Below are 9,460 nucleotides of genomic sequence, written 5' to 3' on the forward strand. Positions count from 1 at the left end.
TTTTAATTTTTGCTCTTACAGTTACTAGTGAGCAGGTATGAGGGGCCAGCTGTGGCCATACCCATACCCACCAGAACAGTGGGTAGACAACTCAACGGTGAGAGTTAAACACAGAACATCAGGCCTAGCAGGAAGGAGATGTTTGTCCTGTCACGAAAGAGAGTAGAAAAGTAAAACCCTCTGTGCCACCAGGTAGGTGGGTGGGGGAAGATTACTTTTTCTCTGGAAGCCCTGGTGCAGTTTGTGAGACTCAAGATAGCAGAGGGATGGAGGGATTGTTTGCTAGCAAAGTGGTGGCCTGGGGATTACTCTAGTGTCTGATCTGGGATGCCATTGGAAAACAGGTAATGTCCTTTTGAGGAGGTAAGTTCTAGTTCACACCAAGCTTCAGCCTTTTATTTGCTTTAGCATGAGGTTAATCTGATGTTTCCACTTATGGATTCAACCAAGAAACTGCCGCTAAGTCTGTGATGCATCTGTCCCATGTTGAACTTCCTTTACACCCTGTGCTTATTTTCCCTCTGCTTACTGTCCTGTCCTTCAAGGCTGGTTCCTAGCCAACCACTATGTCAATCTGCTGAGTCTCTATTATAATGTGGATATGAGTGAACACACACTGTGTAATATTCTCTCTGTCTTCTCTCCTTGAACATAATTACTTCAGGAATAACCTAAGTTGCCTGGCCATAGTGGAGCATGCCTTTAATCTCAGCGCTGGGGAGGCAGATCTCTGTGAGTTCAAGGCCAGACTAGTCTACATAGTGAGTTTCAGGTCTGTCAGGGCTAAATAGAGAGATCCTATATCAAAGGAAAAGAAAAGAAGAGAATAACCTATGTTGTGCTTCTGTCGACAATTCGTTCTCCCTTTGTCTTTTTAAAAATGTTTAAGCTGCTTCTAAATTTTAGGTATTACAAGTAAAGCTGACACAAGTATTCATATACACATCTTTGTATGAGTTGATACTTTATTTACCTTTAAAAACTATTCAGTGGTGAAATGCCTGGATCATTTGACATATATATATATATATATATATATATATATATATATATATATATGTACACACACACACACATATATATATATATACACACACATGTATACATATATATATACATACACATACATATACATCCCTTTAAGAAATTCCAACCTGTTTCACAGAGTGGCTGCATCTGTGCACATTCCCACAAGCACCACGTGAGTCGAAGTTCCTCCACACCCTGCCCCCACCCTTTAGGACTTAGTTTTATCTGTCAGGACATAGTAGTTTCCCCGCTGTGAGGTCAGTGTGCACTCCTCTGCAGTTTGACAGAGCAGAGCATTTTTCCTGAACGTCTTTGCTGTTCATATTTGTCCTTTTGTAAAGTGTCTCTTCAAATGTGAACAGATTGATTGCTCAGATTGAATTCTTAGCTCCTTCCTATCTTGAGACTATATAAGTATTTGGATATTCTAATAATTGACTTGATAGATATTTTGCAAAACATTTCTCTGGTATATAATTTGTCTTTATTTTATTTATGGCGTTTTAAAAAAATACAACTTTTTTTTTTTTGAGACTGGGTCTTGATATGTAGCCCAGGTTGACTTGGTATTCTATGTACCCAAGCTGGCCATTCTTGTACCTCAGCTCTCTAAGTGCTGAGCTAACAGGTCTATGATACTATCTCTTGCTAAATTTGGGCTAGCCTGATGCATGGTGTTAAGGATGCAGGTTCTAGTTCCAGATTTGTTCATGTTTTGCCCTAACCAGTGTCATAAGATACTCTCTTCTACTTCATTCCCCAGTTTATGTTTCAGTTGCCATTAATGCCTTCAATTCAGTGCAGTAAGTTTTTTTCATATGGTATGACCTGTAGGTCAAAGTTGTTTTATTTTTTTTTCATTTAAAAACAAAGAGTATCTATTTGAATCATTTTATTCCTGCTGAATATTGCCAGGCTGCTCTCTAAAACACTCTTCCGTTTACACTTCACAAGTTCGCATCAAGAATCCTGTTTCTCTCTCTTACAGTGTTTGCCTACTAGAAAATGGCGACATTTCTCAATTATCTTTAACAAATAATGAAATGGAACATCGTCTCCTGTTTTACACATATTAGCCTTTCCCTTTTGAGTCTTTTATGTCCTTTGCTTTTTTTTCTCCTATGTATTAGGCAATTAACTTAAAGGTTAAATCATATTTGGTGCTTTAAAAATACATAAGTATCGGCTGTAAAAGTTATTTTACCTTTCGCAGACTGAAATGGTGTTTGGAAGAAGGCTCGAACAACCTTATTTGAGAACTGTCCCTCAGCTGAGTATGGAGTTCAAGAGATCCTGGCTAACCAAGTAAACCAAGGATGTTTTCAGTAGTTTACTATTGACCAGGCCAATAGTAAAGTCATTCCACAGGCAGAGCAAGACTATGCCATAAGCTGTTTTGACTGAACTGAATTTAACGTTTTACTTTTTGATGTCTATATTTCCAGAATAAAACCATACAATTTAGACACTTGCCTCTAGTCAATCAAATATGCCTGGGTTTTCGGTGCCCACATTTTTTACTGTGGTTCTTTTGAGAGGACTTCAGCTGTTCAGCCCATGTACCACTTACGATGGCTTGGTCCTTCAACATCAACAGGCAGCATTAGAAAGATTTTATGATACTGAAATTTGCTTAGCTGAATTGTTCCTTTGTCTCACTGTGGGTAAATAAAGATTAACAGTGAGCTTAATAAAAACAGTGAATTTTTCTTTTATTCAAATCAAAACAAGCTACACAGTTTATTAAAATAAACAGTTCACGTTCTTTCTTCTCAGGCAGTTACCACCCTTGGTGACTACCCTCAACATCTAACATATTTGTATATATTTGTTTTAATTCTACAGCACACTAAGGGACTCACTTGGGAAATACAATGGCTTAATTATTAAATTTCCAATAGAAAATACTCCATTTCTTGTGGCAAATTATAGAAAATTTAACAGCCATTATTATTATAGTTATGAAAACCAGTTTTGTGAATCACAGTTTCGCCTAAAGGTCTTGCACAATTGCAGTAAGAGCCTGTTGCATTTAATGTTTTATTGTCTTAGTTAGGAGAACTATTTCCAACTGTAGCAGAAGACTAGGTTATGCAGAGAGTGATAATTATATTGTTATTAAATGCCAAATTTTCATTTTTTTCCCATCTCTCTTTTTTCTGCTCGTTTCCAACAGAACAGTTGGTCTTTTAGATTGCTGCACATCTTAATTGTCCAAGCAGGGGGAAATAAAACACAGTAGGCTCTGGGGAAGGCAGGTAATGAATCCTATCTGAACTGATGGAGCAGAGAACTAAATCAGGCTTGAAAACCTGGCATCAGTCCCCCAGACAGCACGATTATGAAGTGCTCCCAGAAAAATAGCATAGCTTACTTTGAAGCAGATGGGATTTACGTTGTAGGTGGTGAAGTGGGGCTAGCAGTGGGCTCCTCGTTCATTACAGCAGATGATTCTGAGTGATAATTTCCCATAACCTATACAGGATTCTGTAAAAGCAAAGAATGAAGCAACATGCTGGCTGTGCTGCTGAAGAGTCTTCTGGGAGGATGGAACCTCCATTGAGAAAAAGCCTGAATCTGATTGGCCTGTTCGTAAACCTCTAGGACAGTTCTTGATCAGTGATTATTGATGTGGGAGGGTCTAGCCCACTGTGGGCAGCGCCACTCCTTAGGTGGGTGGTACAGGTCAGCAATCTGAGCAAGCCTAGTTGAATGAGCCCATAAGTAGTATTCCTAAGGCTTCTGCTTCCGATTCTGCTTCCAGGTTCCTGTCTTGAGCTCCTTTCCTGGCTTCTCTTCGTGATAGAGTGTGACCTGGAATGTGTACATCAGACAAACTTGTTCCTTCCCAAGTTGTTTTTGATGTTTATCACAGAAGTAGAAATCTAACTGGAACACAGAGTGGCTCCAAAATGAAGGCAGGGCCATGACCACATCTGCTACAGTGACTCTCCCTTGTAAACCGGTTTACTGTTATTCTTCTTTGTGATTGCCCTTGTCTTTATTTCTGCATTGATTTCTCTGCCCCAAATGTTTCCTTAAGTTCTTAACTTCTATTGCTAGTTCTGAGTTTACAATCCCAATTTTTTTTTTTTTTTTTTTTTTTTTTTTTTGCATCCTCAAACACCCGCCGACCTTTCGAGTGTTCAGTTTTCACTTGATCACAACAGATACCAGACTCTGGATGCTTTCAGCAGCCCTTGGACACACAGCCCCCGGCTCTATCCTCATTCTGTTCACTGGGAGTCAGACAGATGGACCCTCCTTTTGTGGCTCAAAGAGTAGCAGGAAAATTAAGGATTAAGCAAATTGCCACAAAATAATTGTTCTACTCCTGACAGTATTAAGTAAAAGGTGCCATAACTGAGCCTACACTGAACACTTAGGAAAGACCTGGCAGGAGCAAATTATTCACAGTCCACAGTCCTTTAAGAATGCATGTTTGGAGCCGGGTGGTGGTGGCGGCTGCGCATGCCTTTAATCCCAGCACTTGGGAGGCAGAGACGGGCGGATTTCTGAGTTTGAGGCCAGCCTGGTCTACAGAGTGAGTTCCAGGACAGCCAGGGCTACCCAGAGAAACCCTGTCTTGAAAAACCAAAAAACCAAAAAACCAAAAAAACCAAAAAAAAAAAAAAAAAAAAAAAAAAAAAGAATACATGTTTGGACTCCTTTGCCAGGCTTCAGTCTTTGGGCCTCCCCTGTCTAACTCGTTCTCAAAAGTATTCTCTTTCGGCAGCGTTAAACAACGAAATTCTCTGACTTAGAAAATTTAGTGAACGGCTACTTACAAGAAGGTTCTGGTAGAACCAGAGGCTGAACACACAGAAATTAAATCTTGCTCTGTGTTCAGTAACCACGGAAACATGTCCTTGTAAAATTCTTATGGTGGGCCTTTTTGCAAGACACCAGGATTATGAAAAGTGTAGGCGAGATTCTAGAAAATTAGCTAGTTTTCATTGGATAATCATGCTAAAAAAAATCAATCTTTTAAACATAAACTGTCATCTTATTTATTAGGCAGGAGAATATGAACATTTTCTCCTTGCCCTTTCCCTGTGAGTAAAGTGGGTCATTCTGTTAGTTTCATTATTTAATAAACAGATCAAATGAAGATACAGTGACGGGGAGGAAGGGGAGCGATGCTTTGCTAGTGAAGTGTCAATGTAGGGCAGCCATTAAGACTGGATAGGAGTTTGGCTAAGGAAAGATGAACCAATCGGTGGGAAGCTTCCAGGAGTGGAGCAGAACGTGCTGTACAGGCTCAAATAAGGACATAGGGCCACTCAGGTCTTGTATAAGCATTAGTTCATAGCTAGGTGGCAGTTTAAACACCACACTGGAGACGATAGACGAGAAGATAAGCCAGAGTGTTTAAATTCTCCACCAAATAAATTATTGTCATCTCCATCCCTTCCTTTTCTTTTTGCGGCAGGGTCTCATGCAGCTCAGAATGGACTGGAACTTCCTGTGTGACCTAGGCGGGCCTTGAGCTTCTAGATTCTTCTGCCTTTGTCTCCTTAATGTGGCAGCAGTCCATGCCATCATACCCAGGCACTAATCTCATGTTCAGTGTTCAGTGAGGCACATGACATGGAGAGGTTTGCATGGAGAACAGTGGTTTTTCACAGAGAATATCAGGCTTTCCAACTGACTTGGACTTTCCTCAGAGAGCACTCAGACTGGTCAGTGCTGCCGTCTTATACAATGGGTGGCTGTTCTTCTCCTGCCCATTTTTGTCCACGCTGTGGGAATTAGCTAAAGCCAAGAATCACAAGAACTATTAAGATAACGGAAAACAAGGACTGCCTTCTTCATGCTTTCTGTATTTTTCCTCTCCTGTTCTTGTGGTAGAAAGCAGAGCCGCGACAGAACACAAAGCTTGGCTGAGTACACTACCAGCTTGTTACAGGGTAAAGCTAGGAGCTTTCTTGTCTGTTTTGCAGATTTTTTTTCCAAAGAATTCTAAAATATCAGAAAAATATAATCAGGGATTTTTTGCTTGTTTAATATTAACCATTATTGAACTTCACTGAACTAAACTATTTTAAGTAATTTCAAGCAAGGATACCCACGCTTGGTTCCTTGCCAGATAAAATGAGAATGTTTCTCAACCTTGTAAGTCAGCTCAGTCACACCATCCTTCTCCTACCTTAGACTGTGGCACTGTTTCGGCACCTCAGGGAAAATCTGGAAGCTTCTACTTTGAAAAGAGGAAAGCTAGCCTCCATGCTGATGGACAGCGCAGGAGAAACTCCCCCACATAAGGAGAAATTACAGAACAGCTGCATGGCTGAGGACCGGAGCCTTCAGACAATGAGGTTTCCAGTGCTGTTAGCTTCGAGCTGACCGTGTTCAGCTATGAGTATGACTCCATCCTTCCCATGGTGTGGTGTTCCCTTCCCAAGTAGCCTGTAGTCAGAGGCAAATGGTTGCCCTAGTAGAACTTTACAACACCAATTCTGTTATTTTATATGCATAGACAGCATGTTTGAAATACTGAAAAAGGAATGTCCTACTTCCAAGGGCCTCTCTGAGTATAACACTTATTTACCAAACAGGGAGAAAATTTTATCTGATAGTAGGTTTACCCCTCAAATGAAAAATCTGCATTTAATGCTCCCAGACATTTATTCATGACCACTATCAGTTGTGCTATTGTTTGTGATATTTTAGAGTTGATTTTAACAGTGATACTTTTATGATTACCTTAGTCATTAGGAAGTTGGTGAAATATAAGATGGCTTTTGTTCACAGAGGCAACTTCACATTGTAAGCCTCAGTGTTCATACTGTTAGTATTCTGTCTAAACTCTGCCTCCACAGTCACCTGGCAACAGCCAGATATGCTCCTCCCCACAGTTACCTGGCAACAGCCAGGTAGCCCTGCCCACTATAAAAGGGGCTGCTTGCCCCCTCCTCTCTCTCTTGTTCTCTCTTTGTCCCTTGACCCCAGCCTGCCGGTTCGCCATCCCCTCTCCCCTCCTCCCTTACCTTCCCCCTCTCTCCACATGGTCATGGCCGGCCTCTACTCCTCTCTCTCTCTCCTCTAGTTCTCTCTCTCTCTCTCTCTCTCTCTCTCTCTCTCTCTCTCTCTCTCTCTCTCTCTCTCTCTTAATAAACCTCCCCTCGTGGAACCGTCTGGTCCGCTGTGATCTGTTACAAGCTGCTCGTGAAAACCTTTTACTTCCTTTCTCCTTTCTTTTTTTTCTTTCTTTCTTTCTTTCTTTCTTTCTTTCTTTCTTTCTTTCTTTCGTTCTGTTCTGTTCTGTTTTTGTTTGTTTGTTTGTTTGTTTTGTTTTTTTGAGACAGGGTTTCTCTGTGTAGCCCTGGCTGTCCTGGAACTCACTCTGTAGATCAGGCTGGTCTTGAACTCAGAAATCCGCCTGCCTCTGCCTCCCAAGTGCTGGGATTAAAGGCGTTTGCCACCACTGCCTGGCCCTTTCTCCTTTCTTAAGAGAACCTCACTATGCAACCCTGGCTGGCCTGGAGTGTAGACAAGGGTGGATCCAGACTCATATGGATCCATCTGCCTCTGCATCCTGGAAACTGGGATTAAAAGATCTCGCCTTGCCAGAGAATGTATGTCATTTATCTCCATTACAGTGGCTTTGATGCGCACCCCTTTCCAACATTAAACAGCCAATTCTTTGCTCCTGAGGGTTTACTTTATGCTAAGATGTGCCTTCTTCAAGCAGGCCGAGGTACTGATGAAACAAACTGTACAGAGGTTGAATGATGGCTTAGTTCTTCAATTTTCCAAGGCTGTTTTCAAGTCAAGTGTATAGCAATGCTGGAGGCTCTGACTTGTCTTAGAGTTGTGTGGCTGTTGAGGCAACAGACACATTTTCAATGGATGAAACTATAGCCCGAAGAACCACATAATTTGCTGAGCCCTGTGTGGTCTTGGTTGGGACAGAGTGACATGGTTCCTGCCTCTGGGACAGGGCCCTGGTGTGAACCTCCACTAGTGTCAGTGGCTGCTGTGGGCATAAGGCTTGTTTGTGTAATAATGAATGTGTTTTCTGGACCCAATACTAGCAGTGGACGATTCTTTCCTTCAGATTCCATGATAATTAGAAACAGCACAAGTCCAGGAGTCAAGGCGTGGCTATGTCTCTGCAAAATGGTTAACACTAGGAGCTTCAGGACAGCTCTTAAAGCTATGGAAAAGAACTCTACTTGAGCTTGGAAATATATAATTACTCAACTATGCAAAAAATAAGGATGTGATATGAATTATATGAGGAGCTCCATGAATCTAAAGGAACAAAGCTGCCCTGTGAGCCAAGCTGTTAGACAATTGCTAAGGAAGGAGATAAAGAGACGTAAGGAGTGGCAGCGGTGGGAGATCCCACCCAGCTAAGTTTTTTGTTTATGCGTACAAAGGCAGATAGATTCCTGAGTTCGGGGTCAGCCTGGGACAGAGCCAGGCTAGGCCCAGGAGTGGTGGAAATGGTAATATCAGGGCGGGGTCCCACCCAGCTAGTTTAGCATCTGTGCTTAACATAGGCAGACAGACCTCTGAATTCTTTTGCAATGTTAAGGAAAAAAAAAAAAAACTGTATGCTTGCTGTCTCCAAAGAATCAAAGGGCTGGGGTCATGATGCTAACTCATAAGACAATCAAAAGGAAACCTGGAGTAAATAACTGGACTGATATGTAAAATAAAAGAGTGGACCTGTGTTCTGCAGGAGATAAGCTATCTGGAGAACGTTTTTTTTTTAGGATAAAAGGGGAGAAGTGCTTCCAGATCTCCAGATCTGACACACACACACAAGCAAGCAGGGCATGGACAGAGATCTCCAGAGGAGAAAACAGCATATAGAGAGAAGCAGCTTGGACAAGCTGTATCAAGCAGACCACAAGTTGTCAGCTTGGACCCACGATATGACTTTTCGCTGCTCCCAGACACCCCTTTCTCAGAACCCCTCTCCCAGCCAAGGCTGATCCTAGGCATCAATTTACGTGTCTTGCATTTTCTGTCTGAGCTGAGCATTATCCTTCAGGTAAGGCAATGGAAGCTGGCCCGATGCTACTGGATGATCTTTCAGGAGAGCCGGCTCCCTGGAGCATACCTTTGCCTGCTGGTCTCTTGCTACTTTTGTGTTTTTTTCTTTCTCTTTCTTTCTGTTTTCCTCATCATTTCCCCACTACCTTCTTATTACTCTACTTTATCAATACATGCTCCTAAAATAATAGATAATGACATGTAATCAAAGAAATAGCAGAAATGGAATGATTCAATTGATATAATCCCTATGTGATGGTTTGTATATGCTTGGGCCAAGGAGTGGCATTATTAGGAGGTGTGGCCTTGTTGGAGTAGGTGTGGCCTTGTTGGAGTAGGTGTGGCCTTGTTGGAGTAGGTGTGGCCTTGTTGGAGTAGGTGTGGCCTTGTTGGAGTGGGTGTGGCCTTGTTGGAGTAGGTGTGG

This window comes from Grammomys surdaster, unplaced genomic scaffold (genome assembly GCF_004785775.1).
Source record: "Grammomys surdaster isolate TR1022 unplaced genomic scaffold, NIH_TR_1.0 125953, whole genome shotgun sequence".
Taxonomy (NCBI): Eukaryota; Metazoa; Chordata; class Mammalia; order Rodentia; family Muridae; genus Grammomys; species Grammomys surdaster.